Source organism: Channa argus, chromosome 8 (assembly GCF_033026475.1).
Source record: "Channa argus isolate prfri chromosome 8, Channa argus male v1.0, whole genome shotgun sequence".
In the NCBI taxonomy this organism is placed as follows: Eukaryota; Metazoa; Chordata; class Actinopteri; order Anabantiformes; family Channidae; genus Channa; species Channa argus.
Window position 1 is genome coordinate 6,153,120 of NC_090204.1, and position 26,980 is coordinate 6,180,099.

General features: G+C 40.4%; 1 long non-coding RNA gene across 4 annotated transcripts; it reads right to left on the reverse strand.

Moving 5' to 3' along the window:
• Nucleotides 1-26,980, reverse strand: LOC137132203 (uncharacterized). 4 transcript variants are annotated; one of them, XR_010915082.1, is made up of 4 exons: nt 26,823-26,969; nt 8,622-8,689; nt 5,132-7,049; nt 9-1,234 (listed from the first exon to the last, which is right to left on the reverse strand). It is a non-coding gene; the product is annotated as an uncharacterized lncRNA (long non-coding RNA). The 4 variants fall into 4 exon arrangements; XR_010915080.1 differs by lacking the exon at nt 26,823-26,969 and adding an exon at nt 9,886-9,972; XR_010915081.1 differs by having other exon boundaries at nt 1-1,234; nt 5,132-8,689; nt 26,823-26,980.

The following is a 26,980-nucleotide window of genomic DNA, read 5'->3' on the forward strand; positions in this document are numbered from 1 at the left end:
AGGAAACATTATTTAGGAAATATTTTTATTATTATTTAGGAAATAGGGGCTTTTTGCATATGTCTGTGATGTTGCTAGTTTTAAGTGTAGACGTTGCTGGACAGTTCAGATAAGGTCATGTTTGTGTAGAGATTTCAAGGAAGAAAAAAAAAACAAAAAAATTAATAGGTGAGTCAAGAAGAGTGAAGAGAGTCCATTTCCTCCTCCTTCTCTTCAATAACTTCCCTGCCTTCATTTCCATTTGAAAACACAGAATATGTGCCAAGATAAGGGATTTACTGTGACTCATTAACTAAGCTCGTACTATGTTTATAGCCACATCGGATCCTGCGCTGTGATTCCCATGTGATGAGTGTACCTGTGTCCCCTGGAGGGAGTCACGGTTTAGGTATGCCCTCCATGGAGACCCCCTGGCTCAGAGTGCAGAACACTGGAGCCAGGCAGCTTCTAGTGAATCCCCAGAGAGGCTGAACGGGGTGTGGAGAGGTCTAGAGTTTAGTGCATGGGGTGTTTCTTGGGGGATGATTTGTCAAGAAGATATGCAGCGGTTGACAGTAGGTTTCGTTCGGGGTGGACACATCTGCACAATATATTTTGCTCAATTAGTCACTCAACTATGTTTATTTTACATGATGTAGACACACGCAATAAAACCAGGGCAAAAAACAGAGCATTGCTGGACTCTTTGCAGTGTGAAAGATCCTAAATACAGCCAATACATGTATTGTCTTCATAAAGGCTTTGACAGTTCAACTCAGAGAGAACAATGGTCAATGAGTCTAAAGAAAGAGACTTTTCTACAGTGTTTGAAAAACCCTGTCAGCACTTATTCTGAAATGAAAATAAAATGAAGGAATGACAACAAAAAAACACAGCTGGTAGTGTGAGATGATCAGAAAAAGTCTAAGGTTTGAATTGTGAAAACACAGTCTCGGTCTACTTTGAATACCCCAGTCCCCTCTTGTGAGGGGAACTACAGTCAGACGTTGCTTCAGTGCCTTTACACTGGCACTTTGACTCCCACTCTGGTTTGAGGTATTCTAACAGTAAATGAGGCAATGTTCAATGTGCATTTACGTTTAGTATAGACTTAACTCACGGATGCTGCAGCTTACACACAGAATACTGTAATGGGGGGATACACACTTTTGGATGTGTGAAGCAGTGGGACCCACACACTCTTCCAGTAATCAGATGCCGGTGACAGGGATTCACTCGAACTTTACAGCAGCACCTGGTCCAGAAACAAAAGCACAGATACGGTTTCTTGGGTAATTTGTACAGTCATTCATATAATTAATATTATCAGCATTATTGTACTTAACCTTTCCTGAAAGCTCTAATCCCCATGGATAAATTTTATTTTTTTTAAAATCTGCATCTTCCCAGGTTCTGGGAAATAAAAAGCCTATTTAATTGACGACCTCTGCCAGTGGAACTGCAGACTTTGGTCAATTTGAGCCTGTTTTGTTTCCTGGTTTGTTATTACACTGTGTTTAATACTTACTCGCGTTGAAGGGCTAATGACAGAGACAAACAAACTACTGTTCACAGTGCCGACTCACACTCATGAGTCAGAGGAACATGTTAAAATTTTACAAACTGCGTGTAGAGATTCCCGTTGCCTACAGAAGGAAATTGGAAAATACAGCCTGGCTTTCAGCTGGGGTCTACTCCTTCCCACATTAGATGAACGTTTGATATTTAAATAAGCCTGGGCCTCAGGACAAGTGATACAAAGGCACATTAGATTGTGTTTTGACATGTATTCAAACGTAATAGCTGCTGTATAAAATGTGATTAACGGAGGATGTGAGAAAGGGAAGAGCCCGGCAGAAGACAGGAACTGTTGCTCTTTTCTTCTGTTAAAACGTGAGCAGTGTGATTACAGAGCAGATGCCCAGTTTGGCAGGATCAGTGAGTCCACAGCAGATTATTGTTTAAATTACATGAACATAAGAGCAGTCTTTATCTCTGCAGGTCTGTCATTTGCCTGACGTGCAGTTCTGCTGGTGGGTCATTAAGTTGAACACAGCCACATGCACACACGTTTGCACATGCGCACAGATGAAGGAATAAATGTGCAGGGTGCGACCACAGACACACACATAAGGTCCGTCTCCATCTCTAAATTCAAGTCACCAGAAAGTTGTGCATGTTCCTACACTAAGCACTGAACATGACATTTTTGCTTTAATTTGAATTTATAAGCACAAAGCTCAGCAGAGACATTTTAATACAATGCTACCCTTTCTCTTGACAATCAGCCAGTCTTTAATACTCACAAATAGTACAACAATGTGTACCACACAGCAACCCACCACAGATGCTGCAGTAAGAACTGAAGTAAGGTAATATAATGCTCCCCCGCCCCTGACTGTCTTTATCCCTGTCTCAGAGTACCATGAGTGACCGAGTTTCATGGGCTTAAACTGAATCAGGAAAATCAACTTCATCTTCATCCTCATCTTTAATGAGAGAGGTGGAGGGATTTCCAAGGTGCTGCTCTGCCCTGTTTTCTTTAGAAAGGTCTCGCTGTTCTGGGAAGGAAGCCCAGAGAAGTGGATTAGTTAAGACCCAAAGGAAGGAAGAAACAGATATGCTGGACCACATCAGACTAGGCACCCACCCACACACACACACACACACACAAACACACACACACACACACACACACACACACACACACACACACACACACACACACACACATTTGACCTTTCAGGTCTGAATCAAACTAGACTAGAGGAGAGGGAACGAGGAAAATCTAAAACACATTTTCACCCTTCGCCCTGACATGTGGAACCTGTACTGGGAGTGTTTTCTTTTCATCTGACTGTGATGGAGCTGAGGGGTTTCTACAGTGTCCCCCCTGCCCCATCTTTCCAGGAGGGCTATGCTGACCTAATTATCATCCAGGACACCCGCTTGCTGAGAACTACAGCACCTTCACAGCTTCATGCTAAGGATCCATATCCTCTGCTATGCTAAAGTACCTCACCGTGTCACCACCATGTGAAGAGGTCGTATATCCTTGTGGGCCTGGATTTCAGACATACAGTAACTTGTGATCATTCATATGAATCTGTGACTTCCAGTAAGGGGTTGTTCTTGTATACATTAAGAGTGAAATCACTCTGCATATAATTAACTGAAGTATCTTGTGGCGAGAATTGCATCTGGCTTAGCACAGCTTCTTTGTGTCCAGCAGCCACAAGCCACTGTCAAGACAGTCGTATTGATGCATCAGTTAATGTTGGAACATTTGGAAGAAAATACATAAAGACTTTGAACAAAATCATGACATTTTTAAGTGTCTATAAGTGAAAGTCAATAATAGTATGTCAACTCAAAAGAAAAAAAGTGAAGCAGTTTCTAGCATGATAAAGAGGATGCGTGGGCGTTAAAAAGACCACCAACCTTCAATCTACTACAGTGTGCCAGGTACCAGCAAGTTCTACTTGGTGTTTAACTGCCATTACTCACTCACACACACTCTTACACACACACATTCACTTGAGGGTTTTCCTTTTTCCCCTGCAGTATCAGAATCTCCCCACAGCTGAGAAGGTGACAGGCAGAAGTCCGCCCACACACTGCGTGGGGTTCGAGATGTTAGCGCTTCGCTCTGCATCTGTGACGCTCTGCTGGGTTGTGTCTTAGTGATGGGATCCCCTCTCCCTCACCGCTTAGACCTTTAAATTATGATAATGCTCCATATAATGAAACTTAACTAAACAGTGTATGCGGTTTTAGAAAGGTTTTGATAAATCATTCATGTGCAGAGTGTCATCGAAGAACAGTGGTCGTTAGTAAAAGATGGGCTTTTGATTTGTTCATCTGGACTGCACAAGCAGAAACATTTACATAATTTTAAGAATATTCTAACTTTGGGAACTTGGAAATGCAGGCGATCAGATCCCAAGTGCTAAATAAGTGTAACAACCATCAAGATGGACTGTTATCAGATCAAACCACTTGCTGCAGCACCATTGCAAGAAAATGAATATGTTACCCCCCCCCCGGTCCATTAGCAGACTCCGTGCAGTCAGCTAGTTGCAGCCTCTGGCAAGATGATGATCTGACTGCATGTCGTACGTCAGCAGACTTTACAAAACAGCAGCAACATTTGGAAACAAGTGTCATCTGGGCACTTGGAGATGCATGTAAAAGTACAGGTGTAAACGCCGATATGTCTCACGTGTCTGTTTGTGATCGGAGTGCTCACAAGTTATTTTAAATCCAGGTCTCACCAGGTTCTTGTGAAATGACAGTGGCCCATGTGGGAGTTTGTGGTTTGATACCTGGCTCCTCCTGTCCAAATGTCAAAGTGTCCTTGGACTAAACTATAAACCCTAAGTTACTCCCCGTGGGTCAGGCCAGCACCTGGCATGGCAGCTGTGTGAGTATGTGAATAGGTGAACGAGAAGCAAAGTTGTAACGTAATAAGGTACCAATAAGGTACAGAACTACTACATGAGTGCAGACCATTTACAATTTAAACAAACTTCACGAAAATATTTACCCAAACTGTCTGTTATAAACATGTCAACTTTAGATTCAAATGTGTCCTTCCATTCTTGATGCATTTTATACATTTTTTTTCCTGCAAATTCAGTGGTTTAGACAATTTGGTAAAGTTCCAACACACAGCCTTTGGAGTGATATTGCCTAGATCTCACATATTAACAATTAGTTTGAGTTTGTGCCTAATTATAGATGCAAATGAATAATTGTAATAATGCATCATCAGTGTGTTTTCTATGCATTAAATAATCAATGGGTTTCCTAGTGATAGTTTATACAATGCTGCACCTGCTAAATAACTATAAATATCTTATAGTCGTAACAACAGACCAAGATGTCATTGCTCTTAGTTTCACTTCTGCAAAAATGAGAGACTACACATTAATTTTGTTAGTGTGTCTTTTTGTGGTTACTAGTGAAACATCATGGGGGTCTCCTTCGTATGGATTCTCAGAGACCTTAAAGATCAGCCTACCACAACACATCTCCACTACAGCACTTAAGTGACTCAGTGACAGGCTCACCACAGTGTAGGTAGGAAAAACCACAGGGTACACAGTGGGAGGTAGCATCAATGCAGAGTGCAGGAGGGGCGCACACTAACCATAAAGCAGCTGGGAATCCCTCTTAGCCTGATCAGAAGTGGTGTGGTGAGTTAGTGAGGATACAGATGAATGCACAAGGTGAGTCTCAGCAGATGTAGCTGCACGGCAAAGGTTCAGAGCTCCACAGCTGGTGCAGAGGTGGACAGAAAGTGCAAACCTAAAGGTCAAATATTTCTCCACATGTTTACACTTTCTCAGTAGTAAATTTCAGCAAAAACCCCAAGTGAGAGAAATACAGAAGGGGTAGTGGAATTTTTTTAAGTTATTGTTATTGGGAAAAACATTTCCTGTCATTTCAGGTAAACCAGTAATTATAACCACCATGAGAAACATTAATAAAATGAGCATTTGTAAAAGTATGTGATCACATGACCAATATTTGAAGATGCAAAAGTAAAATTATGTGATCAGCCACACATTTTGTACAACATATTGCTGATGATTAATTTCACTATGTAAACAAAAGTCAATGAGGCTGGGGCTGCCGTTTTAACTAATCATAACAAAATCACAAATTTGACCCATTTACTTCCAGTAATATTCAACTTGAGTTTGGCAGCCTTTTGATAAATGACCAGCCATTTTCACTGAGTTCTGGGAACACAAAGCTCTTCTCTTACTGAATGCGTGGGCCCTAACTCACGTCATTGACTTGAGTTGAGCAGCAGAAAATAACCTGATTTGGAAATTACGCACGCAAATGTTAAAGTGAAAAGTCAAAATAAAAATATAAACCTCTGCAAAAAAATTGAAATGAATGCTACGGGGCCGAAATTGTACAAATCTTAATAATTGCACACACTAAAGAACATACTTTATATTGGTTGAGTTCTTGATGGTCTCCCAGTGTGGGAGTGGTGCAGGGTCTCAGTGTTATTACCTGAGGCTACCTCTAATGGACGAGAGGCCTTATTGCAGTGGCAATATAACTACTGTAATAATGTGTTTGGGTAGAAAGAGATGTATGCAGGGGACTGAGAAGTTATCTGAAACTGACTTTCTGAAAACAAAGCACTCTGCTGACATGTGAAACCTGAACAGCCGATTTAGTTTGGTCACAATCACATGACCACATGCACAGACAGAAATGGCTGTTAAAATTTCCACAATTCATACACACCATCCCCTTGTTACAGTTCTGTACATGTGTTGTTGCAAAGTATGTGCATTTGGAGCAAACTCCTTCCTGATAAAGCTTGCACAGACGTCTGGGTTTCTACGTTCCGACGGAAAGTCTTGAAGCCTGTACCACAGGCGCTCTTTCTTCCCAACCTCCAAGCACCTCCCAGCTGCTCTCCACCTGACAGGTTTTCCTCCTCCTCAGTGTCCAGACAAGCTTACGCTGAGAACCAGACTGGTGCACAAACACAGGCGGGAGAGTTAAGTTTGGCAGGTGTATAGAGAGTTTGCAGGGTGGAGGAAAAGTGAAGGGATGACAGGTCCAGCTGGAGCTGACTTGAATTGTATTTGAGAGAAGTGGAGGGTGAGATAGGCAGGGAGAAAAGTCAAATAAAAAAAGGAGAGGTGTGGTGAAGAGGCTAAAGCTGCTTGCTGTTGTGGGTTTCAGGGAAAGGAGAGAGAGAGAAATCCAGACACAAACATAAACACTGGCTTGTACTTCAAGGATTCCACTCTCTGGCTCCCCACCTCTCACTAGCCAAGCATAAACAAATAGAACATGGAAAGCATCAGACAGGCTCCATACATGTCAGAGAAATGGCAGTTTGAAAGTAAATGAGAAATGGGAAAGTCATCACAGTGATTTTTGTCGTTTCCATCCTACAAAAAGACCAATTGGATTAGACCGTTGGACTGTCACTGCCTTTCCCCCAACATCCAAATCACATCAGCTGTGAACTCAAGTGGCCACCGAGAAATGTCATCCTGTCAGACATCTGTCCCGCTAAAGTCATAAACCTGAAATAGAAAAAAGAAAACAGCCTTATATTTCAGGAAATCAACACATAGAGACATAGAGACTCACACACACCTAAAACTGCAGGGGGGTGGGGTATCACTGAGAGTCATCTTTTGAGTAGAGGACAGTGATTGAGGCACAGTCAACTGACAATAACCATCTCAATGGTAGTACACAAACACACAAACACACTGGGTGCTTGCCTCCCTCCTTCGACGACACAATGTCACTAATAACCGCAGCTCCTCGGTCTGGATGGTAATGACATCATGCCTGGGTCTGATCCCAGAGATCCCTGCTGCTGGTACATGACCAGCCCTACATCTGTAAGGAGCCCTATACACACTCGCATACAAACCACAATGTTAGGACTTAGCCAATGTCCCTCATTGTTTTCCCATAAGAATAAAGCTCATCCACTAATAACAAACTAAAGCATGAACTTTTTCCGTTCTATCAGTTTGACTATAGAGACACAACAAAATGAATTCTCACCCTACTCTTGAAGAAATACTATTATGTTTAATAAATTAAAATAGAAGAGCAACAATGTTTCTGTTTATTTGCCTCCAAGTATGTCTTTGCCTTCACTTTCCTCCAAGTACACTGTAGCAGTGCTCATGAAACAACAACTGTATCAAGAAAGGAAATGCGCAAAACCTTATACATACAAAAAAGTGTAAAATGCATGATAAAGGACTACAGTAGAATGGCATTTGGTAACGTAGACGTTACTGTTGATAGTGCTGTAAATTTGATTAATCAAAAATTATAATAAATTTGAAGCTGCAGCTAGCTGTCAGCCAGCTTAGCTTAGCACAGAGACTTGAAAATGGGGCAAACTAAATCTGCCTACAAGCACCACTAAAACGTACTAGCACAATAAATGTCATTTGTTTAATACTTTAGAAAAGTTTACTTTAGAAAGTGACATCATGAAGTTTTCATGCTATAAGAAGTCACTGTAAGAAATAAAACCACTGCCTGTGCAGATTCATCTAACGTGTATTTGTGAACCCTGGAGATGCTGGAGATTGGTTTCTTCTATTTACAGTCAGCATACTAAGCTCACCCACTACTGGCCCGGCTCACAGTTATATGAGATTAGATGCTTGTACGGTATAGACATGTTTGAACTCTCATAAACTTTTGCTGTCCAGCTTTTGCTGGGCAGCTTTCAAATGTCAGCAGTGTCTGCCAGTGCTTGTGACAGTCATCAATAATGCTGTCATCATGCAGAAAAAGCAATGCCAGATTTTAGAAACAGACAGAACATAAAAGTCGGGTAAAATTGTGTATTTTGAACTAGAAATCAGATCTTGTTGATCTTCAATATTATGTCTTCTGGCTCTTTTAAGAAATCTTTCCACCCTGTTCTTTGTCCACAGACAAGCAGTGAACCACTCAGCTTTGTGGTTCACACACTCAGTGGAAGCGTATCAGACACTCTGCATGGGGTCTGATTCGCACAATACCAGTAAGACAGACATAACAAACAGTTAGTAGGTGTATTTAGTGGGTCTCCTGCACACATATGTGTGTATGTTGGTGTTGTGGTGAGCGGACCATACCACCGGGGTCAACCTGGGCCAGCTGCCTGGAGCTGATGGAGTGAGCCACACACATGCTGAACTGTGACCTTAAGAGAAAAAATACAAGAGGAGAGGAGGGAGTGAAGGAAGCAGGAAGTAAGAGGAAAACAACAAAGTGCTACACACCAGTTTTCTTCTTCCATCTCAATGTACACATACAGACCAAACTGTCCTTATATGCACTCTACCACATCAAACACATACTGTAATAAAATTAACTATTGCCCATTATCATGGATCTGAAGGTTTGTAGTGTGATTTTGATAGCTCAGAGATATCACAGAGAGAGTTTCCACATTTTATCTACTTTTTGGTACTACTGTATACTCCAAGCAAAGTGTTATAAAGTTATAGGTTTTCCCTGAAAAAAAATCAATTGTTTTTATATTATTTATGGTCAGCATAATTTTTATCAGTTTAATGTCTTTATATAGAAGACTTCAGTTTCAGTGGTCGAGTCTACCATTCCCTTGCTAGATTCAAATGTCCTTCACATGCATGCGGTTTTCACACTAAGCAAGGGGGCACGCTTGTAATCCAGTGTTACTGTAATATGACTATCAGCCTCACTGTTTACAGTTCACTCGGTGCAGCTGCATTAGCTTTATAATACCTATACTGTACTATTAAACCTACCACGGGTCTCATTGAATCAAACGGGAGTCAAATTGTAAAGAGCCTTAATGATGGCATTGATATGATGACAGAGTTTGTACTGCAAAGGCCGGCAGGACAATGGAAATGGAAAAAAATTAAGCGCTAACTAACTCAGGGAGTCAGGGAGTCATGAATAACACAAAAGTTATCTTTAAAGCTTCTGAAAAGTTCTGTTGAAGGGCAAGGTGGAATTTAGGCCTTTTGTAAAGATGGAATTTAAGAAATCTAAACAACTTTGTGTAAATAAACGGTAATAGATCTGTTTACATTACACTCAGTATTTATACAAACGAGTCAAAAAGGGCCATGATACCAGCTGTTTAAGTATTAAGACTTTATTGTCTAATCCTGCAAATCTAAACAAAAGTGACCAAAAACAGTTGTTTCTGTTCTACAGCATTAGTACAACAAAGATAGCCTGCCCTTCCTACTGCATACAGAAAGTAACTGGGCTTAGAAGCTACAGAGGCTATCCATGTACATAAACACAGTCATTTTTTACATGAAGCTGTGGTGGTTCCAGCTCCTAAAGCTATCTTATACACACACACATGCACACATGCAAACACACAGCCTCATCACTCACCGCTACAGTGTTTTGTCGAACATGGCATTTGAGTCTAAGGATGACATATCCAGCTCCTGTCTTTTTAAGGGCACAGCTAATGCAACACTGAAACAACCCTCCCTAATAGCAGTTAAGCACACACGCACACACACACACACACACAAATACACACACACACAATTGTTAGTCCCATGCCAATAGCTGCTGCCTCTTGGCACAGCTCAAAGTTTACGCAGTCCTAACAGAGAAATAGCGGTTGCTTCATCTCTCTTTTCTCAGAACTTCTCAACTCCTTTAACACAGCCTCTTTCTCTTGTCCAAAAACGTTCACATGCTGACAAAGACACACACACACACACACACACACACACACACACACACACACACACACACAAACACACGTTATCGGGCTGGCACCAACAGCCAAATCTTGTCTGTCTGTGATAGTGACAAATGCTGAACGAACAGCTTTAGACCTTGTGTTCTCATTGAAAGGGAGCAAAAACTTCAAAAGACAAATCCCATTGGCTTGGAGTTGTCACTACTGTGGAGGTAATAAATACTGGAATATCACACTAAGGAAGGAGTGGTTCTGACTATGATCTGCTTCAAATCCATACACAGTGAGCTGAGTTGCCTGTCTTTTTTGTCTCCTCAGAAAGCCATGGATCGTTTTTTTCAAATAATCCTGAGCAGTTGCTAAATTCGAGTCATAAACAGACTGTGTCAAACAATCATATATAACACTGATTTTCTTAACAGGCATTAAGATGTGAGTGTTGGCAGCAGATGTGTACTATCTTTGGTTGACTGTCATATTAAAAACATGGATTGCTTGGTCCATTACACTTTGGATGCTAACATGCTAAACTAGTAAAGAATTGTGAATATTTTACATACATATTCATACTGTTAATATTGGCAGCCAATTAGTATTAGCAGAAAGCCCTGTGCAGCCTCAGCCGCTAATGTGGCCACGGATCTTGTATTTAAATCCATTTTATACTTAAAAATATAGTTTGTTGTAGTTTTAGCAAATTATTTCTTAATGCTTGAAATGCTGGATCAGATTATTGCCATCAATCATCCCATGCTTTTCTTTTCATTTTCTCTTATAGGCAGTATAATGCAGGGTCAGGCTAAAGCTACATTTGTACTATCCAGATTAAGTTCCAAAGTAGAGAAAAGAAGCTAAAATAAAGGATTAGTCCAAGGGCTGCCATTTCCATCAGAAAATAGGAATTAGAAAGTAGGTTTTCGTGAGGTTAGGACAGAAAAAAGGAAGTAAACAAAGCTGAGACATGCATCTGGCTGAGAAAAATACATTATTGACAAACTATAGTGAGAACTAAATGTATTTTCCTATGTAGATTGTGACTCAAATGTTGTCCAGTTTAATTAACATGATGACAAAAACATTACTAATAAGGAAATGTGTGTGAGTGCTGACACAATTGTAGCTAAGAGTTGTGTTTTTATGTGTGGGGGTTGCTGATTTTGGCTTTTCTCCTGTTGCATCCTACGCAGTGTACACAGTCTGTGCAGAAAAGGAAAACACAGCACATTCAGACAGAAACACACCAAAGCAGACGGGGTGTCTTAAGTAAGTAATGGTGGCTTTGGGCAGAGAGTGAATGAAGGAGAAACTCTGACACTGAGAGGAGCCAGACTGAAAGCAAATGTCCACTGAAGCATACAAAAATACAGAACAGTGTCTCGAATTTTGCATATGGAAGTGAAAAAATGTTGATCTCGAACACTGCAGAACAGGAAGACACAGTATACAGAGCTGAAGATGTTTCATCTTTTTACACAACTTACTGGTTCAACAGGAGATAAAGATAGATCGAAGGGGGTAACCCACTGAGAAATTGTGTGAAGAGGGGAGATAACGCTGTGGATTTCTTTACCCTGGTCATGCCTGAAGGAACTCTGGTTTTATAGGGACTCATCTGGAAACACCTGAAGACAGCTGTGATCTGTTTCTTTTGAAGCCCACAACAAGAACTTGGAATCTGGAAGTTTTCTGGGCATCAATCCATTCATTCATGTCCATTCAGCAGAGATCTACTGATTTAGCACTTATGTGTAAAGACCTTATTGAACGTCTGCAGCATTCAAAACTGAACACCAGGCCTAAAAGGTCTACGACAGGGCCACCCAACAGCTCAGCGATTATGATGTTGAGCTTAGTATCTTTGACAAGTCATAAACAATGCGAGCTTTCAGCTGACTAATCTAATGCTAAGGCAGGCTATGTTACATTAACAGCCCCAAATGCTGGCCAGGGGATTACTGCTCTCTGAGGGCAGAGGGAAAAACGTCACAATGGGACACGTCACAAGCCCACGCGGAGCTAAGCTGCGTGGCATTTCTAGGATATTTAAAGTCAAATTCAATACAAATTTGTTAAATCTATTTTAAGCAACACAGAGGGACTGATCTTTGTTTATATCATGCTGTATAATCCCCTGCTTCAGAGTGGCTTTCTTGTGGTCAAACATCCCTAGCCAAAATTGTTGTCTTTAAAATCTCTTATTTATTCAGAATGTCTTGGAAAAGCTGCTGTAGATCTTTCGATTTCTCTGAGGCTACAGCCACATCAATTCCGAAATATTTATTTTACAAGGTAGCTTGTTTTTCATGTAACCCAGCACAGTATAATTCACCTGGGTGTGTGGAACATACAGCCACAATCAATTATACAATGCAGAAAGTTTACCCTGCTTCTACCAGAGAAGAGGCTTTACCTTCTCTGCTACACAGGACACAATCCGACCAAATGTAAAAATTTCCTAATAAAACATGGGGACTAATACATATGTGCAAATACTGTACTGACCTTCTAATACAAACAAAGTACATCTAAAGTGGATTACTCGCCCTTCAATTACAATACTTCAGGTGATCCAAACTATTCAGCTCTGTTCAGTTAAGCCTTTCAGTCCAGATTGTGGGTCAAACAAAAATACTGGAGTGCTTCCATACATTATGACAAGGATCATGTTCGTTGTGCTCGGATTTTCTCCTAAAAACTCTATTTGTTTATAATAATCCATCCATGTGATGTATTCAGGCCAATAAGCTGTTTGGTTTGTGTCTTCAGGGCTAAATGGGGTAATTTGTTTAGTTTTAATAAAGCAGGTGTTTTTCTTGGGTCAAATTTTCAAGGAGCAAATTGCTTTCTAATCACATCACACACGGAAAGTCCAGATGATGGCGGCCAGAGCACAGCGCTGCATCATTGCTGACCCAGTGTGCAGCGTGAGCCCCCCGCTCCATATGCAAGTATTAACACAGCTCTGTTTTCATTGCAAAGCAAAACATGTCACTTCATTTGCCCCATTTTAGCCCCTAATCACAGTGACGGGCAAGAGAGAGTGAGGGTCTGTGACGGCAGGCAGCAGGGAATTAACTCCAAGACAACAAATAATGCTCTGCACGCTTGAATTTTTTGGTCTGCAGTTACAACTGAACTGTTTGACATCCAACACACAGAGATAGAGACAGACATTATTCATCAGGGGCTATGAGAAGTTCAGGTTAAATTCCCACACAACTGTATCACATAGTAAAGTAGTAGGTTCCCAAAATAAAGACAGGGAATACCATAAAAAAGGAGAACACATTGTGCCCATTATTTTGAACAATGCTTCACAAATGTGTGCTTACAAAGCAGCATGAACAGTAAAAGCAGTCTTCAGGAAAGAGGCAGGCAGCAGAAGGGAGCCAGTGTGGCCATTCAAACAAGCAACATGTGGCTATGGGCCTAGAACAGCCAGCAGTACATTTCCATAACAGGAAAGGTCAGTGTTATGGCTCCAGAGACTTTAGAGAAGCTAACACAATCCATTCTGGGGGCTCTCTGCTCTGCTGCTCTACCTGTTGGTGCATGAGTCTAATATTACACACTGTATTGAATATCATCAGGCTGGATTTAAATTTGTGCTATGCACTAATTATTCCTTAGGGATTTTTTTCTTCAAGATCATCAAAACAAAACAAGTAAAGTAAGAAATGGTTTCTAAGATAACCCGTTTTAATCAAATTCTGCAAACAACAACCTTTTGTAGAGAGTTGGAGAAAAATTCAATTCAAACAATGTGACTGAAATTGAAAAGACATTTTGCAGGTCTTTAATTTTCTCGGCCCATTTGTGTAATAAAAAGAGAGAGAGTGTATGTATGTGTGCGCTCTGACGTACAGCATTTGAATTTGTCAATGCAAAACAACAGCAGAGGAAGTCGAAAAAGCTTCTGGTCTTTCTCTTGGACCAGGCCTCGGGACCTCAGGAGGCCCATAGGAATCAAACAGTCCTAAGCAAAGCCTCGTATACCTCAACACCTGTAGCACACAGAAGCCCTCTGTGAGTAAAACAGTCACTCAAAAGCCAGAAACACTCACCTACGACAAGGAAACAAGGCATGTTGGGAAACACTGTGTCCTTGGTAATAAGAGAAAACATAGATGTGAGGTTTTTTTAGGCTACAACCGATTAAAATCTGCAGACTGGATTCAATTTACTACATTTGCTTTGACAAATGTTTAATACCGATGACTGCTTTCATATCATCTCGTTCTTAATAAACTTGCAAAACAAAATTTTCAAACTGCTGTGCAAACACAATTACTGTTTTTTTTTAATTACTATTACTGTAGAGATATTTGCAGAGATAAAATAAAATCCATACATTTCTCTTTCAATGTGGTCCCTTCACATCCCTATTTACTCAACCCACAATATTTTCCAATGGGGCTACAGTTCTTTCAGGACTGAGATTGAAACAATATTGACATTGGAGTGGCTGAAAAGACACAACATAGCTAATAGACATAATTATCTGACACAATTATGTCCAATAATAAAAACATAATACCTCTCTGTCTGAGTACATGTTTGTTGTGTCTGAAGGGATCCTCCCTTGGAAAGATGGGCAGAACCACACCGCTTTACCCACCAAACCCAGCCAGGCCTCACTTTCAGTGGGTGTGAGAGAGTCAGATTTCAGCCTGTCAGGACCAGGTAAAACTGAGGTTTGAGGTCACCCGCTATGCATGTAAATTCCCCCTTTGGCATGAACATTTAGCATCGAGTGTGCTCTTTGGAAACGTTCACCTTGTCAGAGGCTCAGAGCAGAAACCAACAAACAGAAAACAACAGTGGCTGAAAGTACACAGAGTCCATTGCACAGCACAATTTTAATAACATTTAGTTGAAAGTCATTAATTTAAGAAATCGTTATGACAGCGCTGCAGTCCAGAGAGTGATTTCTCCGTCTGGTCCAGCAGACCCAAGTCCATTTACCTAATTAAAAAAACAAACCAATGGCCTCTGCCGCTGCTTGTGTTTACCACTGTGTGATGGAGCACATAAAACATGAGCAGCTGTAGAAATGCAAATAGAAGGCAGGGTGAGACAGAGAAGCTAAAAGAGAAGAGGTAGAGGACAAAGAAAGAAGAAGGAAACTGATAAAGGATGTGTCAGCTTTTGTTGAAGGACTGCAAATACACCATTTTATTTTAAAATAAAGAAGTACATTTAACATTCATGAAATGTTTGTTTGTTTGTTTGTTTGTTTGTTTGTTTTTATTTACTTCTTGTGTGACTCTTAACTCATGAATGAAACCTGCTGCCCTCATTTAGAAAGCTGAAGATCCAAAGAAGGTCCACCCTTTAACACAACAGTAATCCAAAGTGCACAGACAAATTAACTATGCTGTGGCTGAAGGACAAACAGGTGGATGTCCTCTCATGGCTAAGTCAGAGTCCAGACAAGTCCAGCCCAGACGACCTGAAGACTGCAGTCCTGCAGCAGTCACCATCCAATTTGAACTTGAATGATTCCTTTAGAAAGGGTGCGCCAACAGTGCTCAATCAATGCAGGTGTGCAAAGTTCATAGAGAATATCCAAACGGACAAAGTGTTAACACAGTGAGGTAATCATTTTCCAAATTCAGTTAATATCATTTTTTAAGAATTGTCAGGGCTGTTGCAAATTTCTTTCTTTCTTTTGTTTAACTTAACCTGCATTGATTAATAATAAAGCAGGAAACATTTTTTGTGTGTGTTTATTTCAGCCTGTGAAACAAGATGTAAATGTTTTAAAATGGAATTAAATAAAACAACCACTGTCTAGAGAAGCTAAAAGGAGGAATGGACCATAATAAGTATGATGAAAAAGATCAACTTCAGAAGTGGAAGAGAAGAGAAGAAAAAAAGAAGGTAAAGTGATGAGACAATAAAAGGTGAAGAAGAAGGGGAGATGTTGTTGTGTGATGAGGTGGAGGCAGATGGAGGGAGGACAGGGGGATGATGCAGCAGTAAGTACCGCAGTAGATATAAGCTGTAGGGGAGATGACTTTAGCAAGTCTTTATTCCAGTAAGAGGCCCACAGCATCGCCTGATGACTCACCTGGCATAAGACTACATCACCCACAGTATGAGATCATCAGGTTAAAATCACCTTCAATAGCCACAGCAGCACAGGCAAAACAACTGATACACACACATAGAAGAAAAACATCATTATTTTAAAAAGCTTATCCACTTAGGCAGTGCCTACACCCATTACTATAATGTCATCCTCACTACACATCAACTGCCTTGAGCTTTAAGTAAAAGATAAATAATTGATGAATGATGACTAATAAGCGTCTAATTTACTTTGATTTGTGGACGTCTTTACGATATAGAAAGAAGATAAGAAGAGTAGAATATTCTTTATAAATTTTTTCAGGCTTGGAAACATTTGCTGCAGTTTCTTCCAAACCTGATACTATTTTCAACTATTTTTTACAGAAGACCACCAATATCATGGATAGTACCCCCTACACACACACCCACACCAACCCATACACACCCGCACACATCCACCTACACACACATACACATACACACCCTGACACACACGCCCACAAAAACACACAACCGCACACACACATACACACACACACACACACACACACACACACACACACACACACACACACACACACACACCTGATCATGTGTAAATCTTGCCGGGCTGCTTTCAGTGTGCTTAATTGTCCTTGAGTTTTAGAGGAAATAATAAAGAGTCCATTCTTTGTCTCGTCCTTCAAATTCACCTCATAAATTAGAAAGACTGAGAAACAAAATATTACAAAGAACAATCAGTGTAATACTCTGTGCTAGCACATTATATTGGTCATCACCTGATCCTCGGGTCTTAACAGTAAAACGAACAGGGTCAGAAGTCTAATAGGATTTATAACCACAAACTGCATTTAAAGCAATAAACTGAATTATTCATTTGTCTAATATGGGTTTCTGCTGATCTGTAAGAGTTGGAGCGCAGCACATAGCAGACCAAGTACTTAAGATGTCTCCCAAACTACACTTTAGTGCTGTGGGACAAGCATTGGATTACACAGGAGAAAAGAAGCTCACTTCAATAATGTTAGAGGGAGAAAGAGAAGCAGAGAGATGAAGAGAAATGGAGATGGAGACAGAGACAGAAAGGTATAAAACTGAAATAAAATGCATTTTAATAAACAAATAACAGCCAGATTTTTATCTGATGGATTATGGGTACATGTCGGCTGTTCTGTTCTCTTTTAGGAACACTGTGGTGATACCAGCCCATATTTGTTTACAGTTACTCTTCATTATTGATGCTCTGAAACACGAGTGGGTACTCTGAAACCAATACTGGTTACATGTATTTTAGTAAACCTCAAAGAATATTTATCTCACGTACACTTACCATAACCAGGGGATATAATTTCATAATTCGAATTCTACAGACACATTTGAAGATGAGAGCTTCCTTTGCATAACACTGAAGTCTTGCCTGGTCCTGTTTTGCGAGTTACTGGCCTGAAAACACTGATCTACAAACTCAGGGTGCAACCCACTCGGAACTAAAGAAAACACAGCATTCCCACTAGGGATGTAGAAAGTAATGTGCAGACGTCCTCCAGGGAGCACATGCATGAAAAGTATTTAACTTCTTTTCATAGCGAGTGTATTTTTCACCCTGTTCTACAAAGCCTGAAGGCACTGTGCTCAGTGAAGGCTCATAAAGTCCATCAACAAACTGTGCAGTTACAGTTGCAGCATGTTTGTTTAGTCACAATCCCAAAATGCAAAGGGCTTTGATTGCTGCTTGACCAACCTTAGCATGGACTGGAGAGGCTGGGGGCAGAATGTGTGACTTCCCATGAAGCAGATGTAAAGTTCGTTTTTGTTATTGCTCTTACTAATGTCTTAGTCACTTACAACTAAAAGTGAAAAAGAGGAATAAACTGAGATAAGAGATCTATGTTCTATTTTTAGGCTTTCCCCTACTTATTATTCTATTATTCTAATACTATAATAAGGCCTTTTTTGAATTTCTTCAAATATTCTTAATCAGAAAAGTTTTCTTTTAGTAGTAATGGCAGTTAATGTTAGTGGTGGGTGGGTCCACCACAGGCAATACCCCTAAACAGTCAGTTCCTGACTGAATATCGATGCTTACGTCATCACAACTCAATAAATCAAATATTAAAGAATAGCCACTTTTTCTTTTGTTTAAAACCTGTACAAATAGTAAAAACTTTTCTCCCAAAGCGTCATTGTCAGAACCACACAGCCCATAGCATACATCATAGTAGATGTTTCTTTTATGATGATTTCCTAATCTCAATTTGAATATGGCAACTTTGGACTTTTTGAGGGGTTTTATATGAAATATGACAGTAAGAATGACCAGTCGTTTTAAAGCCACCAGATAAAAAGGGTCATAGACCACAAAACACAACAAACCTGCTTGAAACTGGGCTGATTAAAAGATCTTAATTCCTCACCCACACACAGCCACTAGATGGTTAGTCATCCACCAATGCGGCCTTAGCCTGGAAACCAATATATACTATTCATGAGGAACTGAGAATGTAGTCGGGCCAAACAACAACCTCCATCTGAGAAGTCATTTTTTAACATTTCAAAAGATTTAGAAATGTTTTTCTAAGAAAGACAACTGTTCAAATCCCCCTAACTTTCTGAACTACCATCATGATAACTGGTAAATGAAGCTCTGGCTGTTTTGGTATGTAATATTGGGTGTTTGTGTGTGACTGAATGGGTGTGAGACAGCTGGGCCAAAATTCACAAGTAGCAGCAGTGGCAGAAGAAGAAGAAGACGACGAAGAAGAAGAGGGAGAATTACCCTGGTTCAGACTGTGATCAGCTACACTAATTCAACACTTGTTGCACCTGTTACGATTAAACACACAGCTTAGTTTCCCTAACATCCTCATTTCATTCAAGCTGTCAAAAATTAATCACTGACTGCCATCAGAAGAGCACCTAGTAAAGGAACCTCTACTATCTTGGTTGTCTATATATATATATATATACACACATATATATATATATACACACACACACACATTAATGTCACATACTTTCACCACAGCTATATATTATCATCTGTATTAAGGACAGGGGCAGGAATCATGATTTCACACACAGATGTAACTTCTGGGAACTGTTCTCAGGCAGCAGGGTGCATTTCCAGTCAGTCAGGTGACTGGCTCTGCTTAGGGATCTCCTGATGGTCACGTGCACTCTGCCTGCTCACTCTCTCACTCCTCCCTTTCTCTTTCACTTCTGACAGTGTTCCTTCTTTCCCCAGTGATTTAAAACTACTGCTCACCCTATGAGTTTCACCCTTCACTGCTCTGCTCTAATGGACTAAAATCCCCTTTGTCGCTCTTCTTCATCCCTCTAAGTCCTCCTCCTCTCCAGAGACTTAATCCGCTGTCTGTCCCTGCTGGCTCTTTGAATTATTCATTGGTGTGCCGCTCACCACAAAGACGCATGTCTGACACACAGACAGAGAAAGAGGGCAAATCGCAGATTGATAGACAGACAGGGTAGAGTACTGAGGGAGGGGGTGCGAGGGTGATAAAGTGATGGCAACAGATGTCTGGCTGGGAGCTTCCCAGGAAACCCCACACTCATCTTCCTCCTCTTCGTTCATTCTGGCAGCCCTACTCACATAACCCAGGTATATAACTAGCTGTCAGGGTAGGTCAACTGGAAATAGGCGGCTTTCTTGGCGACATGCTTGGCCCAATACAGAAACCAGCGGGGTGCATGCTACAGAGGGGATCGTGTGTCCTGAACAGCCATCATGACAAAGCAAATCTGCTCACGGGCTCGTGCTGAACTGAACGACAGTCGGACTAGCAGTAACACAGAAACACCACTCATTTCTTCTAAGTTGTTACCATGGCCTTCGACACACCAATCAGTTTGAAAAACAGAGAAAAGTGGCTTCTGCAGAAGAAAAGCTCAGAATTTAATGTTATGACACCAGCTATCCGAAGATATTCTCACCATAGCAATTGAATATTACATTCACGTCATCATTTAAGTCATTAGGTCTTTTTCAAGGATCTAAACAAATAAGAGTGTTTATTTAAATTCTATTACCTCTGGATAGAACCATCTACAGTATTTATTGCTGTTTCCAGTCTTTATGACAATCTGCTGCTGCAGCTACATATTAACTGTGAAGGTTCAGGAATAAATATCTCCTGAACCTCTTTGTCAAGACTTTTTGTCAGTGACATTCAACATCAACTAAGCGCAGCAGTTTCATTGCTGCTGACATAGTAACACTGCTTTATGAAAAGCTCATTAATGCTTGAGTAACTGTGTACTGATCGAAACCACTGAATCATCCTGTGATGAAGACGATTAAGCTTGATCCTTAGGCATGAAATGACTTACCACGATGTACTAAACTGAGCAAAACAGAAGATATTCAGATTAGATTCTATGAGCTTTCTGCTTAACAGGTTCAGACATAATCAAATTACACACACTCACACACACACACACACACACAAGCACACACACACACAGAATTATATATATATATAATTCTGTGTGTGTGTGTGTGTGCTTGTGTGTGTGTGTGTGTGTGCACACACACACACAGAATTATATATATATATAATTCTGTGTGTGTGTGTGTGTGTGCTTGTGTGTGTGTGTGTGTAATTTGAAAATTATATATATATATATATATAATTTTCATCGTCCGCTCTATACTTCTGCCATATGGTGTCTAAGTGTAATATGATTATGTCGGAGCCTGTTCTATATCTGGGAAATCTGGAAATTAACAGTTTAAAATAAATTGAGGCAGACAAAACCCTCCAAAAAAATTCACTAAAACACAGCATTGGCCACCTGGCAATAGCCGAAATCTTTTTTAGTGCAGGAGTTATCAGGAAGTTTGGGCACCTTGCCTCAAACTTCGGTTATTTTTCAATATTCTGTTGAAGTTTTGACACCTAAACCAGAAAATCTACTGCAGGTGTTTTCCCACCAAATCTGTACCCTGTCCCCTGAGTTGGTGCATGTGAAGACTGACAAGAATGACATGTTTTACACAGTTTAAATGTATTTTGCAGTTTCTGTCTGTTTGAAAGTTTATAATTTTGCAGAAATATATTAGCATAGTGATACACATTAAGAACATATGTTCATATGAGTGTCACTTAATGTGGTATTCCGTGTTTGAGGAAAAACCCTAATAGTGAGTGCAATGCAAATGTTGAGGGGAAAGGGTGAAAGAAAGCCCCTCCTTATTGGTGTGGTGCTTCGCTGAGCACTGAGGGGAACCAAAGCACATTGGCCTTGCTGTGGGAGGTGATGCAATGTCAGGAACTATGGGCTGAGGAACTCCTGACCTTTCTTTTCGTCTGCGATTTCTGTCACTAAGCCTGTGCTTCACCTATTGAGAAATGTGAGAGGTGCTGGCAAAAAGTACATCAATTAAAGAAAGAGTGGGAATACTTTTAGGAAAGATGTCTGTGTGTGAGAGAGTGAAAGAGAAATTAAAACAGAGGGGAAGGCGATACAAAAGAAAAAAGCGAAGATGGTGAGAGACCAAGAGGAAGCCACACATTTATAAAAGACAGCATGTGGTAAAGCCCCTCACCTAAGTGGACTAGGTGACTGGGCAGATATTATAGATAGATAGTATGTATAGTAATATGGCACACTCATGCTATTTGTGTACTGTCTGTAAACCTGAGTTGGCAATGGATGTGTGTATTTTAGTGTGTGCGTGTGTGTGTGTGTGTGTGTGTGTGTGTGTGCGCGCGCGTGTGTGTGTGTGTGTGTATAGACGATGCAGAGTCAGTCAGTCTGCTGTGGGGCTGTGGGGGATTCCTGTTTAGTCCTTTGGTGAATGTCTGAGGCCTTACTGCTGGGAGCAGGCAGGGCTGCTGAGAGAGCTGGTGGCGCTCAATTTCATATGTTGTTTTTAATAGTGTGTCACATGAAAAATCCTAATGTGATGCAAAAGCGAACTGCAATCTGAGCTTTGCCACTAGAGGCCCTGTGATGAAACAACAAGTATAGGCTGAATGTTTCTGTTTGGGTCAACTTCTTTTGAAAACAGCCCCCAATTAAAAGCTAAACATGTATGTTTACATATATTTATGACACTTTCTTACATTTCCATTCATTTCTTACAGTTTTTTCTTTCTGTGTCGATAGTAGCCTGCAGAATTCATCCACGCACGCAATGTTCATTTACTATTGCGGTCATGGAAACACTCATGATTACTCACCAGCTATATCGCCTCCATTGCTCAGCTTCTAAGCTGCTTTGGTTAGTTGCCAACACAGGAACATACAGGACAATAGTTAACATTTTGTTTCACACACACACACACACACACACACACACACACATATTATATATATATATATATATATATATATATATATATATATATTCAAACATATCATGTATGTTGACATAGACAAGAGATAGCTTGTCCTTGTGTGTGTGTGTGTGTGTGTGTGTGTGTGTGTGTGTTGTAGACCATGCAGTCAGTCAGTCTGTCGTGGGCCTGTGGAGGATTCCTGTTTATTCCTTCAGAGAGTGTCAGGGCCGCCTCCCTGCAGGGAGCAGGCCGGGCTGCTGAGAATGGTGGGAGGGGGCCTATATGATGTGTATAATTTGTTTCCCCACTGGACTGCACTTGTTCTCACTTTACACTCTCTTTTGATATTGCTTTACAAATGTTATGCATGGCTTGTCTTGTAAAAAATTGTGTGTGTACCCAGATAGGACAGAAATAATTTCTTTGGCAAACACAAACATACTTATTATTTGCATTATTTAGTTGTTATTTCACACCCACCCACACGCATCATGTAAATTAAGAGGCAGCCTTCATCATTTCCAAACCTGCCCAAAAACCGTGATCTGCCACAATGTACTTTTTAAAAAAATAACCTATGGGGGAGGATCTCCCCTTGTTAAATGGTTCCGTTAGTATCTACAGTAGATACACAGTACATTATCTAATTTAAAAAAAACACGGAGAAGACAATTCAATTCAGCTGGAGAAGCAAATTTTTGACATTTATGTAGAAAACTCAAAAAGTAAATACTAAGTATCACTTACTTTGGTTAACTGCTCATCTCTTTAACTTAAGTGTCAGGTTGTTGGGTTTAGCCAAATCGATTTTTAATAAACTGATCTCTTCTTTTGTTTTCACCCCAAGAAAGGACAGTGTTTTCTGAGTGATGTGTAAAAGGTGCAGACTCTCCTCTACAGTCCAAACTGCGTGGTAACCAGAATACTATTACATGCATCATAACTTTGCTGTTGTGCAGCCTTCTACTCTGTACGATGTTCCTCTATAGGTTGTTTATCTACTTTAAAGATTCTCTGACCTCCACAAACACAGACTCTGCCCTCATTGATCTTTGCCTTCCTCCATCTGAACACTGAAATCTCAGATACACATGTTGTGTCTGCTAGTCCTCATGGCCCTGAGGTGCCACAGAAAGGTCAGAGGAACGGGAGATACTTCTGCTGCTCACAACCTGACACTTGAGAAACATGAGACCAAGAGGTGTGTTTGTGCACGTATGTATGTGTGCTTATGTGTGCTATTTGACACTCTGAATAAATAAACTACAATATGTTCTGTGGAGAAACTGTTTATTTAAATGGAGGTTGACTGCTCTGTTAACATGTGTGTGCGAATTGTGTGCAAACGTTCGTGTTTATGTGTGTTTGTGGACACAAAAATCAGATAAACACACAGTTAAATAAGTGACAATTTGACAGAAAGCAGGGTGTCTATTCTCTGTGGAGATGGCTACTTCTTTACATTCCCATCATGCAATGTGTGGTGTGTTCCTGTCAGTCTGTCAGTTTGTCCATAATGTGCGCACATACACACACACATACACCGAGGCACACACAAAGAAGCCCTGCTGTCAATCAGTGTTCAGTGAGAGGCAGGAAACAGACAGGCTTTTCTGTCCCTTGGCACAAGTCCCTATACTGTGGCCTGGCTGCTGCAGAGAGAGCACTATGTGTCACACGCTACAGATACAGGCGACCCTCTGTCACAGACAAATAAACCCTCTCTCCTTTTTCCCTCTCTGCCACAAACTCAGCGTATATGTTTGCATGCACATATGGACAATTCATACGCCCATTCAAGCACCTTGAACAGAAATAAGCTAAAAAAACTAGAGTGGACTAAACATAGTGGGTCACCCATTTTACTGACAGCTGACATACATCATACATACTTAAATCACTGACCATCATACTGTATATCAATGATGCCAAATGACATTGTATTTTGTAAATTTTGACACTTTTAATATTTTATGATCATTTGAATCTGACCTTCCGTTTATTATCTACCCAGTTATCCTGTCCAGGGTCACAGGGGGCTGGAGCTGTCATTGGGCGAGAATCAGGGTACATGATGAACTATTTCAGGGCCAACACAGAGAGACATACACAGACAGACAACCATTTCCACTCACATTCACACCTACCGGTATTTCAGAGTCACCAATTCACCAAACCTAACATGAACGTCTTTGGACTGTGGGAGGAAACTAGAGTACCCAGAAGAAACCTACTCAAGCATTTGAAGAATATGCACACAAACCAGGGACCTTATAACTGGGAGGTGGCACAGCTATGTTAATGACCAATTAGTTACTTTTTATTAAATAAAAAATAGTCATCATTGAAATGATTACTCTGAAAGGCAGAAAATAAAACCTTTGTGCCATCGAGCACATACTTGAAGTAGGCACTGATGCTAAAACCCAGGTTCAGAATATTACATATAACCAAAGTTTTACTTTTGCCAGATTGTCACAGCCAGGGCTCGACAGTGCAAATGTGAAAAGTTCTTTGAACACACCAGCGCAACTAATTCCTAAATTAGAAAGGTTGGTTCTAAACTTGGCAGTGTTGTCAAAATTATACTCCTAGTATGGTTTTGTGAAATAAAATTAATTAAATCTACTAAAGTAAAATAAAAATGCCTAAAAAATGAGCTTAATCACTTTCCACCATTGAGTTTACTTAACCTTTGCTACCATGGAAACAGTCAGAAACTTTCCTTTTATTTTTTTTTTTGTTCTTTCAGCTTATCCCGTGAGTTCAGGGTCGCCACAGCGGATCATTGTCTGCATGTTTATTTGGCACAGTTTTTACACCGGATGCCCTTCCTGACACAACCCTCCCCAATTTGTAGTGGGCTTGGACCGGCACTGCACAGCTAGGGGGAATGGGCTGTTGGGGGTTCAGTGTCTTGCCCAGAGACACTTCAACATATAGCTGGGATCGGGGATCAAACCACTGACCTTTGGTCCGTGGATGACTACCTTTACCAACTGAGCTACAGCCACCCCTACAAGTAACCCCATGGTTAACTTTTTGAATTTGTCACTGATATAAAACATTTCAGACTTGAATCTAACAACAGAGCGTTAACCCATATACGTAACAGACACAGGAAAAGAAATCTCTGATGTGTGATAGAAGTTTGCACATCACATCCGTTTTGATGTGTATTTCAAAGTGTAATTAGTGTAAAAAGTGTAAATAGAAAAGGTCTTGAAGGTCGTTTGAGCATTAGCGTTCTGTACCATACAATTCTTCTTTAGCCATCTTCCAGCCACAGTCATACAAAAAACTAAAGTTAATGAGGCCAAGTAATGATTCAGTTTGTCCCAAAAGATTTGCATGGGGTGGAGATCAGAGCTCTGTGCAATTCAGTCAAGTTCCTCCACATCAAACTGGAAATCTTTTTACAGGCCTATCCTGTATCAAAGTATTGCTGTATTTACACAGGACAGTTTCAAAGTATGCAGCAAGAAATATCATTGTATTGCAAAAACTGTAAAAGTTGTATAATAACCAAAACTACAAAAAGCATCCCCAAACCAAAATCTAAGAATATTTGTGTCATATTCAATGTGCTCTTCCACTTCCCTCATACACACTCTTTTCCTTACTATGCTCCAATTCCTTGATTCACCCTGTCCATAAAATTTGTATTAGTTGAGGTCATACTAGTTGTATTTCTGGAGCAGTGTCACCCCAGCGGTGAGCCAAGTGGCTCTTTCAGACATTACATCAGAACCAAAAACACTTTTAAATACACAAACCTACAAACACACAGGGGCACATGATTGTAGATAGAAACACACTGGAATAAACAAGTGACAGTTTAAAAGTTAATGCTTTCATATGAATACACAAATGCCTGCACAGGGATGAAGCACCACTTTTAGTCTCATCCTAAGGTGATGTGAATGTTTTTTCATTGGGACCAAGTCCTCAATTTTGCATACATGTCTGTGGAAAACGGAATCTGGACTGAACAGCAGGGTGAGGCTAGGGATTTAGAAAGGAAATGGAAAAGAACTACTCACAAAAGGAATCAATCATAGCTGGGTTAACTTTACAGATAACAAAGTAGTGAAAATAATTGTAACTAAACTACTGACTTCATTAATTAATGCTCATATTGTGCCTTTAATCTAACAGCTAGCAAGTGAAGAAACCACTTTAGGTTTCTTCTCATCAGTCACCAATACAGGGAAGCAAGTGGTCAGGCTGGCACTGACCTTCAAGTGAAGTCTTCCAACTCACACCGAAGCCATAATGAGGCTTTTCCTTCCAACAGCTTGTCTACAGTCACTCCCAGAACGACCGCAGGAAATGGAATTTTCTACAAGGATCAAAACAAGTTGAGAGTTGTAAATGGTTTGAGTTTCCAACAAAG